The following is a 10,939-nucleotide window of genomic DNA, read 5'->3' as shown; positions in this document are numbered from 1 at the left end:
AAAAACGGGAGTGGCTTAATAGAAAAGTGGGAGGGGCTTAATAGAAAAGTGGGAGGGGCTTAAAAGTGGGTGGAGTTAGGGTTAGGGTTAAAAGTGAGGGTTGGATTAGGGTTAGGGTTGAAAGTGAGGGTTGGGTTAGGGTTAGGGTTAAGGGTTGAAAATGAGGGTTGAAAATGGGTGGGGTTTAAAAGGGGAGGGGCTTAAAAACGTTGGGAGGGGCTTAAAAACGGTGGGAGGGGCTTAAAAATGGGAGTGGCTTAATAGAAAAGTGGGAGGGGCTTAATAGAAAAGTGGGAGGGGCTTAAAAATGGGTGTGGCTTAATAGAAAAGTGGGAGTGGTTTAATAGAAAAGTGGGAGGGGCTTAAAAACGATGGGAGGGGCTTACAATGGGAGTGGCTTAATAGAAAAGTGGGAGGGGCTTAATAGAAAAGTGGGAGTGGCTTAAAAACGGTGTGAGGGGCTTAAAAACGGGAGTGGCTTAATAGAACAGTGGGAGGGGCTTAATAGAAACGTGGGAGTGGCTTAAAAACGACGGGAGGGGCTTAAAAATGGGAGTGGCTTAATAGAAAAGTGAGAGGGGCTTAATAGAAAAGTGGGAGGGGCTTAAAAGTGGGTGGAGTTAGGGTTAGGGTTAAAAGTGAGGGTTGGATTAGGGTTAGGGTTGAAAGTGAGGGTTGGGTTAGGGTTAGGGTTAAGGGTTGAAAATGAGGGTTGAAAATGGGTGGGGTTTAAAAGGGGAGGGGCTTAAAAACGGTTGGAGGGGCTTAAAAACGGTGGGAGGGGCTTAAAAATGGGAGTGGCTTAATAGAAAAGTGGGAGGGGCTTAATAGAAAAGTGGGAGGGGCTTAAAAATGGGTGTGGCTTAATAGAAAAGTGGGAGTGGTTTAATAGAAAAGTGGGAGGGCTTAAAAACGATGGGAGGGGCTTAAAATGGGAGTGGCTTAATAGAAAAGTGGGAGGGGCTTAATAGAAAAGTGGGCGTGCCTTAAAACGGTGGGAGGGGCTTAAAAATGGGAGTGGCTTAATAGAAAAGTGGGAGGGGCTTAATGGAAAAGTGGGAGGGGCTTAAAAACGATGGGGGGGCTTAAAAATGGGAGTGGCTTAATAGAAAAGTGGGAGGGGCTTAATAGAAAAGTGGGAGGGGCTTAAAAACGGTGGGAGGGGCTTAAAAATGGGTGTGGCTTAATAGAAAAGTGGGAGGGACTTAATAGAAAAGTGGGAGGGGCTCAAAAACGGTGGGAGGGGCTTAAAATGGGTGTGGCTTAATAGAAAAGTGGGTGGGGCTTAATAGAAAAGTGGGATGGGGCTTAAAAACGGTGGGAGTGGCTTAAAAATGGGCGTGGCTTAATAGAAAAGTGGGTGGGGCTTAATAGAAAAGTGGGATGGGGCTTAAAAACGGTGGGAGTGGCTTAAAATGGGTGTGGCTTAAAAGAAAAGTGGGCGGGGCTTAATTAAAAAGTGGGAGGGGCTTAAAAACGGTGGGAGTGGCTTAAAAATGGGCGAGTCTTAATAGAAAAGTGGGAGGGGCTTAATAGAAAAGTGGGAGGGGCTCAAAAAACGGTGGGAGGGGCTTAAAATGGGTGTGGCTTAATAGAAAAGTGGGTGGGGCTTAATAGAAAAGTGGGAGGGGCTCAAAAACGGTGGGAGGGGCTTAAAATGGGTGTGGCTTAATAGAAAAGTGGGAGGGGCTTAATAGAAAAGTGGGAGGGGCTTAAAAACGGTGGGAGTGTCTTAAAAACGGTGGGAGGGGCTTAAAAAGGGGTGTGGCGTAATAGAAAAGTGGGCGGGGCTTAATAGAAAAGTGGGAGGGGCTTAAAAGTGGGTGGAGTTAGGGTTAGGGTTAAAAGTGAGGGTTGGATTAGGGTTAGGGTTAAAAGTGAGGGTTGGGTTAGGGTTAGGGTTAGGGTTGAAAGTGAGGGTTGAAAGTGGGTGGGGTTTAAAAGGGGAGGGGCTTAAAAAACAGTGGGAGGGGCTTAAAAATGGGTGTGGCTTAATAGAAAAGTGGGAGGGGCTTAATAGAAAAGTGGGAGGGGCTTAAAACCGGTGGGAGTGGCTTAAAAACGGTGGGAGGGGCTTAAAATGGGTGAGGCTTAATAGAAAAGTGGGAGGGGCTTAATAGAAAAGTGGGAGGGGCTTAAAAACGGTGGGAGTGTCTTAAAAACGGTGGGAGGGGCTTAAAATGGGTGTGGCTTAATAGAAAAGTGGGAGGGGCTTAATAGAAAAGTGGGAGGGGCTTAAAAACGGTGGGAGTGTCTTAAAAACGGTGGGAGGGGCTTAAAAAGGGGTGTGGCTTAATAGAAAAGTGGGCGGGGCTTAATAGAAAAGTGGGAGGGGCTTAAAAGTGGGTGGAGTTAGGGTTAGGGTTAAAAGTGAGGGTTGGATTAGGGTTAGGGTTAAAAGTGAGGGTTGGGTTAGGGTTAGGGTTAGGGTTGAAAGTGAGGGTTGAAAGTGGGTGGGGTTTAAAAGGGGAGGGGCTTAAAAAACAGTGGGAGGGGCTTAAAAATGGGTGTGGCTTAATAGAAAAGTGGGAGGGGCTTAATAGAAAAGTGGGAGGGGCTTAAAACCGGTGGGAGTGGCTTAAAAACGGTGGGAGGGGCTTAAAAATGGGTGAGGCTTAATAGAAAAGTGGGAGGGGCTTAATAGAAAAGTGGGAGGGGCTCAAAAACGGTGGGAGGGGCTTAAAATGGGTGTGGCTTAATAGAAAAGTGGGTGGGGCTTAATAGAAAAGTGGGATGTGGCTTAAAAACGGTGGGAGTGGCTTAAAAATGGGCGTGGCTTAATAGAAAAGTGGGAGGGCTTAATAGAAAAGTGGGAGGGGCTTAAAACCGGTGGGAGGGGCAAAAAACGGTGAGAGGGGCTTAAAAATGGGAGTGGCTTAATAGAAAAGTGGGAGTGGCTTAATAGAAAAGTGGGAGGGGCTTAAAAACGATGGGAGGGGCTTAAAATGGGAGTGGCTTAATAGAAAAGTGGGAGTGGCTTAATAGAAAAGTGGGAGTGGCTTAAAAACGGTGGGAGGGGCTTAAAAACGGGAGTGGCTTAATAGAAAAGTGGGAGGGGCTTAATAGAAAAGTGGGAGGGGCTTAAAAGTGGGTGGAGTTAGGGTTAGGGTTAAAAGTGAGGGTTGGATTAGGGTTAGGGTTGAAAGTGAGGGTTGGGTTAGGGTTAGGGTTAAGGGTTGAAAATGAGGGTTGAAAATGGGTGGGGTTTAAAAGGGGAGGGGCTTAAAAACGTTGGGAGGGGCTTAAAAACGGTGGGAGGGGCTTAAAAATGGGAGTGGCTTAATAGAAAAGTGGGAGGGGCTTAATAGAAAAGTGGGAGGGGCTTAAAAATGGGTGTGGCTTAATAGAAAAGTGGGAGTGGTTTAATAGAAAAGTGGGAGGGGCTTAAAAACGATGGGAGGGGCTTACAATGGGAGTGGCTTAATAGAAAAGTGGGAGGGGCTTAATAGAAAAGTGGGAGTGGCTTAAAAACGGTGTGAGGGGCTTAAAAACGGGAGTGGCTTAATAGAACAGTGGGAGGGGCTTAATAGAAACGTGGGAGTGGCTTAAAAACGACGGGAGGGGCTTAAAAATGGGAGTGGCTTAATAGAAAAGTGAGAGGGGCTTAATAGAAAAGTGGGAGGGGCTTAAAAGTGGGTGGAGTTAGGGTTAGGGTTAAAAGTGAGGGTTGGATTAGGGTTAGGGTTGAAAGTGAGGGTTGGGTTAGGGTTAGGGTTAAGGGTTGAAAATGAGGGTTGAAAATGGGTGGGGTTTAAAAGGGGAGGGGCTTAAAAACGGTTGGAGGGGCTTAAAAACGGTGGGAGGGGCTTAAAAATGGGAGTGGCTTAATAGAAAAGTGGGAGGGGCTTAATAGAAAAGTGGGAGGGGCTTAAAAATGGGTGTGGCTTAATAGAAAAGTGGGAGTGGTTTAATAGAAAAGTGGGAGGGCTTAAAAACGATGGGAGGGGCTTAAAATGGGAGTGGCTTAATAGAAAAGTGGGAGGGGCTTAGGGTTAGGGTTAAGGGTTGAAAATGAGGGTTGAAAATGGGTGGGGTTTAAAAGGGGAGGGGCTTAAAAACGGTTGGAGGGGCTTAAAAACGGTGGGAGGGGCTTAAAAATGGGAGTGGCTTAATAGAAAAGTGGGAGGGGCTTAATAGAAAAGTGGGAGGGGCTTAAAAATGGGTGTGGCTTAATAGAAAAGTGGGAGTGGTTTAATAGAAAAGTGGGAGGGCTTAAAAACGATGGGAGGGGCTTAAAATGGGAGTGGCTTAATAGAAAAGTGGGAGGGGCTTAATAGAAAAGTGGGCGTGCCTTAAAACGGTGGGAGGGGCTTAAAAATGGGAGTGGCTTAATAGAAAAGTGGGAGGGGCTTAATGGAAAAGTGGGAGGGGCTTAAAAACGATGGGGGGGCTTAAAAATGGGAGTGGCTTAATAGAAAAGTGGGAGGGGCTTAATAGAAAAGTGGGAGGGGCTTAAAAACGGTGGGAGGGGCTTAAAAATGGGTGTGGCTTAATAGAAAAGTGGGAGGGACTTAATAGAAAAGTGGGAGGGGCTTAATAGAAAAGTGGGAGGGGCATAAAAACGGTGGGAGGGGCTTAAAACGGTGGGAGGGCTTAAAAATGGGAGTGGCTTAATAGAAAAGTGGGAGGGGCTTAATAGAAAAGTGGGAGGGGCTCAAAAACGATGGGAGGGGCTTAAAATGGGTGTGGCTTAATAGAAAAGTGGGAGGGGCTTAATAGAAAAGTGGGAGGGGCTTAAAAACGGTGGGAGTGTCTTAAAAACGGTGGGAGGGGCTTAAAAAGGGGTGTGGCGTAATAGAAAAGTGGGCGGGGCTTAATAGAAAAGTGGGAGGGGCTTAAAAGTGGGTGGAGTTAGGGTTAGGGTTAAAAGTGAGGGTTGGATTAGGGTTAGGGTTAAAAGTGAGGGTTGGGTTAGGGTTAGGGTTAGGGTTGAAAGTGAGGGTTGAAAGTGGGTGGGGTTTAAAAGGGGAGGGGCTTAAAAAACAGTGGGAGGGGCTTAAAAATGGGTGTGGCTTAATAGAAAAGTGGGAGGGGCTTAATAGAAAAGTGGGAGGGGCTTAAAACCGGTGGGAGTGGCTTAAAAACGGTGGGAGGGGCTTAAAATGGGTGAGGCTTAATAGAAAAGTGGGAGGGGCTTAATAGAAAAGTGGGAGGGGCTTAAAAACGGTGGGAGTGTCTTAAAAACGGTGGGAGGGGCTTAAAATGGGTGTGGCTTAATAGAAAAGTGGGAGGGGCTTAATAGAAAAGTGGGAGGGGCTTAAAAACGGTGGGAGTGTCTTAAAAACGGTGGGAGGGGCTTAAAAAGGGGTGTGGCTTAATAGAAAAGTGGGCGGGGCTTAATAGAAAAGTGGGAGGGGCTTAAAAGTGGGTGGAGTTAGGGTTAGGGTTAAAAGTGAGGGTTGGATTAGGGTTAGGGTTAAAAGTGAGGGTTGGGTTAGGGTTAGGGTTAGGGTTGAAAGTGAGGGTTGAAAGTGGGTGGGGTTTAAAAGGGGAGGGGCTTAAAAAACAGTGGGAGGGGCTTAAAAATGGGTGTGGCTTAATAGAAAAGTGGGAGGGGCTTAATAGAAAAGTGGGAGGGGCTTAAAACCGGTGGGAGTGGCTTAAAAACGGTGGGAGGGGCTTAAAAATGGGTGAGGCTTAATAGAAAAGTGGGAGGGGCTTAATAGAAAAGTGGGAGGGGCTCAAAAACGGTGGGAGGGGCTTAAAATGGGTGTGGCTTAATAGAAAAGTGGGTGGGGCTTAATAGAAAAGTGGGATGTGGCTTAAAAACGGTGGGAGTGGCTTAAAAATGGGCGTGGCTTAATAGAAAAGTGGGAGGGCTTAATAGAAAAGTGGGAGGGGCTTAAAACCGGTGGGAGGGGCAAAAAACGGTGAGAGGGGCTTAAAAATGGGAGTGGCTTAATAGAAAAGTGGGAGTGGCTTAATAGAAAAGTGGGAGGGGCTTAAAAACGATGGGAGGGGCTTAAAATGGGAGTGGCTTAATAGAAAAGTGGGAGGGGCTTAATAGAAAAGTGGGAGTGGCTTAAAAACGGTGGGAGGGGCTTAAAAACGGGAGTGGCTTAATAGAAAAGTGGGAGGGGCTTAATAGAAAAGTGGGAGGGGCTTAAAAGTGGGTGGAGTTAGGGTTAGGGTTAAAAGTGAGGGTTGGATTAGGGTTAGGGTTGAAAGTGAGGGTTGGGTTAGGGTTAGGGTTAAGGGTTGAAAATGAGGGTTGAAAATGGGTGGGGTTTAAAAGGGGAGGGGCTTAAAAACGTTGGGAGGGGCTTAAAAACGGTGGGAGGGGCTTAAAAATGGGAGTGGCTTAATAGAAAAGTGGGAGGGGCTTAATAGAAAAGTGGGAGGGGCTTAAAAATGGGTGTGGCTTAATAGAAAAGTGGGAGTGGTTTAATAGAAAAGTGGGAGGGGCTTAAAAACGATGGGAGGGGCTTACAATGGGAGTGGCTTAATAGAAAAGTGGGAGGGGCTTAATAGAAAAGTGGGAGTGGCTTAAAAACGGTGTGAGGGGCTTAAAAACGGGAGTGGCTTAATAGAACAGTGGGAGGGGCTTAATAGAAACGTGGGAGTGGCTTAAAAACGACGGGAGGGGCTTAAAAATGGGAGTGGCTTAATAGAAAAGTGAGAGGGGCTTAATAGAAAAGTGGGAGGGGCTTAAAAGTGGGTGGAGTTAGGGTTAGGGTTAAAAGTGAGGGTTGGATTAGGGTTAGGGTTGAAAGTGAGGGTTGGGTTAGGGTTAGGGTTAAGGGTTGAAAATGAGGGTTGAAAATGGGTGGGGTTTAAAAGGGGAGGGGCTTAAAAACGGTTGGAGGGGCTTAAAAACGGTGGGAGGGGCTTAAAAATGGGAGTGGCTTAATAGAAAAGTGGGAGGGGCTTAATAGAAAAGTGGGAGGGGCTTAAAAATGGGTGTGGCTTAATAGAAAAGTGGGAGTGGTTTAATAGAAAAGTGGGAGGGCTTAAAAACGATGGGAGGGGCTTAAAATGGGAGTGGCTTAATAGAAAAGTGGGAGGGGCTTAATAGAAAAGTGGGCGTGCCTTAAAACGGTGGGAGGGGCTTAAAAATGGGAGTGGCTTAATAGAAAAGTGGGAGGGGCTTAATGGAAAAGTGGGAGGGGCTTAAAAACGATGGGGGGGCTTAAAAATGGGAGTGGCTTAATAGAAAAGTGGGAGGGGCTTAATAGAAAAGTGGGAGGGGCTTAAAAACGGTGGGAGGGGCTTAAAAATGGGTGTGGCTTAATAGAAAAGTGGGAGGGACTTAATAGAAAAGTGGGAGGGGCTTAATAGAAAAGTGGGAGGGGCATAAAAACGGTGGGAGGGGCTTAAAACGGTGGGAGGGCTTAAAAATGGGAGTGGCTTAATAGAAAAGTGGGAGGGGCTTAATAGAAAAGTGGGAGGGGCTCAAAAACGATGGGAGGGGCTTAAAATGGGTGTGGCTTAATAGAAAAGTGGGAGGGGCTTAATAGAAAAGTGGGAGGGGCTTAAAAACGGTGGGAGTGTCTTAAAAACGGTGGGAGGGGCTTAAAAAGGGGTGTGGCTTAATAGAAAAGTGGGCGGGGCTTAATAGAAAAGTGGGAGGGGCTTAAAAGTGGGTGGAGTTAGGGTTAGGGTTAAAAGTGAGGGTTGGATTAGGGTTAGGGTTAAAAGTGAGGGTTGGGTTAGGGTTAGGGTTAGGGTTGAAAGTGAGGGTTGAAAGTGGGTGGGGTTTAAAAGGGGAGGGGCTTAAAAAACAGTGGGAGGGGCTTAAAAATGGGTGTGGCTTAATAGAAAAGTGGGAGGGGCTTAATAGAAAAGTGGGAGGGGCTTAAAACCGGTGGGAGTGGCTTAAAAACGGTGGGAGGGGCTTAAAATGGGTGAGGCTTAATAGAAAAGTGGGAGGAGCTTAATAGAAAAGTGGGAGGGGCTCAAAAACGGTGGGAGGGGCTTAAAATGGGTGTGGCTTAATAGAAAAGTGGGTGGGGCTTAATAGAAAAGTGGGATGGGGCTTAAAAACGGTGGGAGTGGCTTAAAAATGGGCGTGGCTTAATAGAAAAGTGGGAGGGCTTAATAGAAAAGTGGGAGGGGCTTAAAAACGGTGGGAGTGGCTTAAAAACGGTGGGCGTGGCTTAAAATGGGTGTGGCTTAAAAGAAAAGTGGGCGGGGCTTAATTAAAAAGTGGGAGGGGCTTAAAAACGGTGGGAGGGGCTTAAAAATGGGAGTGGCTTAATAGAAAAGTGGGAGGGGCTTAATAGAAAAGTGGGAGGGGCTTAAAAATGGGTGTGGCTTAATAGAAAAGTGGGAGTGGTTTAATAGAAAAGTGGGAGGGCTTAAAAACGATGGGAGGGGCTTAAAATGGGAGTGGCTTAATAGAAAAGTGGGAGGGGCTTAATAGAAAAGTGGGCGTGCCTTAAAACGGTGGGAGGGGCTTAAAAATGGGAGTGGCTTAATAGAAAAGTGGGAGGGGCTTAATGGAAAAGTGGGAGGGGCTTAAAAACGATGGGGGGGCTTAAAAATGGGAGTGGCTTAATAGAAAAGTGGGAGGGGCTTAATAGAAAAGTGGGAGGGGCTTAAAAACGGTGGGAGGGGCTTAAAAATGGGTGTGGCTTAATAGAAAAGTGGGAGGGACTTAATAGAAAAGTGGGAGGGGCTTAATAGAAAAGTGGGAGGGGCATAAAACGGTGGGAGGGGCTTAAAACGGTGGGAGGGCTTAAAAATGGGAGTGGCTTAATAGAAAAGTGGGAGGGGCTTAATAGAAAAGTGGGAGGGGCTCAAAAACGATGGGAGGGGCTTAAAATGGGTGTGGCTTAATAGAAAAGTGGGAGGGGCTTAATAGAAAAGTGGGAGGGGCTTAAAAACGGTGGGAGTGTCTTAAAAACGGTGGGAGGGGCTTAAAAAGGGGTGTGGCTTAATAGAAAAGTGGGCGGGGCTTAATAGAAAAGTGGGAGGGGCTTAAAAGTGGGTGGAGTTAGGGTTAGGGTTAAAAGTGAGGGTTGGATTAGGGTTAGGGTTAAAAGTGAGGGTTGGGTTAGGGTTAGGGTTAGGGTTGAAAGTGAGGGTTGAAAGTGGGTGGGGTTTAAAAGGGGAGGGGCTTAAAAAACAGTGGGAGGGGCTTAAAAATGGGAGTGGCTTAATAGAAAAGTGGGAGGGGCTTAATAGAAAAGTGGGAGGGGCTTAAAAATGGGTGTGGCTTAATAGAAAAGTGGGAGTGGTTTAATAGAAAAGTGGGAGGGCTTAAAAACGATGGGAGGGGCTTAAAATGGGAGTGGCTTAATAGAAAAGTGGGAGGGGCTTAATAGAAAAGTGGGCGTGCCTTAAAACGGTGGGAGGGGCTTAAAAATGGGAGTGGCTTAATAGAAAAGTGGGAGGGGCTTAATGGAAAAGTGGGAGGGGCTTAAAAACGATGGGGGGGCTTAAAAATGGGAGTGGCTTAATAGAAAAGTGGGAGGGGCTTAATAGAAAAGTGGGAGGGGCTTAAAAACGGTGGGAGGGGCTTAAAAATGGGTGTGGCTTAATAGAAAAGTGGGAGGGACTTAATAGAAAAGTGGGAGGGGCTTAATAGAAAAGTGGGAGGGGCATAAAAACGGTGGGAGGGGCTTAAAACGGTGGGAGGGCTTAAAAATGGGAGTGGCTTAATAGAAAAGTGGGAGGGGCTTAATAGAAAAGTGGGAGGGGCTTAAAAACGGTGGGAGTGTCTTAAAAACGGTGGGCGGGGCTTAAAAAGGGGTGTGGCTTAATAGAAAAGTGGGCGGGGCTTAATAGAAAAGTGGGAGGGGCTTAAAAGTGGGTGGAGTTAGGGTTAGGGTTAAAAGTGAGGGTTGGATTAGGGTTAGGGTTAAAAGTGAGGGTTGGGTTAGGGTTAGGGTTAGGGTTGAAAGTGAGGGTTGAAAGTGGGTGGGGTTTAAAAGGGGAGGGGCTTAAAAAACAGTGGGAGGGGCTTAAAAATGGGTGTGGCTTAATAGAAAAGTGGGAGGGGCTTAATAGAAAAGTGGGAGGGGCTTAAAACCGGTGGGAGTGGCTTAAAAACGGTGGGAGGGGCTTAAAAATGGGTGAGGCTTAATAGAAAAGTGGGAGGGGCTTAATAGAAAAGTGGGAGGGGCTCAAAAACGGTGGGAGGGGCTTAAAATGGGTGTGGCTTAATAGAAAAGTGGGTGGGGCTTAATAGAAAAGTGGGATGTGGCTTAAAAACGGTGGGAGTGGCTTAAAAATGGGCGTGGCTTAATAGAAAAGTGGGAGGGCTTAATAGAAAAGTGGGAGGGGCTTAAAACCGGTGGGAGGGGCAAAAAACGGTGAGAGGGGCTTAAAAATGGGAGTGGCTTAATAGAAAAGTGGGAGTGGCTTAATAGAAAAGTGGGAGGGGCTTAAAAACGATGGGAGGGGCTTAAAATGGGAGTGGCTTAATAGAAAAGTGGGAGGGGCTTAATAGAAAAGTGGGAGTGGCTTAAAAACGGTGGGAGGGGCTTAAAAACGGGAGTGGCTTAATAGAAAAGTGGGAGGGGCTTAATAGAAAAGTGGGAGGGGCTTAAAAGTGGGTGGAGTTAGGGTTAGGGTTAAAAGTGAGGGTTGGATTAGGGTTAGGGTTGAAAGTGAGGGTTGGGTTAGGGTTAGGGTTAAGGGTTGAAAATGAGGGTTGAAAATGGGTGGGGTTTAAAAGGGGAGGGGCTTAAAAACGTTGGGAGGGGCTTAAAAACGGTGGGGGGGCTTAAAAATGGGAGTGGCTTAATAGAAAAGTGGGAGGGGCTTAATAGAAAAGTGGGAGGGGCTTAAAAACGGTGGGAGGGGCTTAAAAATGGGTGTGGCTTAATAGAAAAGTGGGAGGGACTTAATAGAAAAGTGGGAGGGGCTTAATAGAAAAGTGGGAGGGGCATAAAACGGTGGGAGGGGCTTAAAACGGTGGGAGGGCTTAAAAATGGGAGTGGCTTAATAGAAAAGTGGGAGGGGCTTAATAGAAAAGTGGGAGGGGCTCAAAAAC

The sequence above is a fragment of the Ascaphus truei genome, chromosome 4, assembly GCF_040206685.1.
Source record: "Ascaphus truei isolate aAscTru1 chromosome 4, aAscTru1.hap1, whole genome shotgun sequence".
Taxonomy (NCBI): Eukaryota; Metazoa; Chordata; class Amphibia; order Anura; family Ascaphidae; genus Ascaphus; species Ascaphus truei.
Note: the sequence above shows the minus strand (reverse complement) of the source record.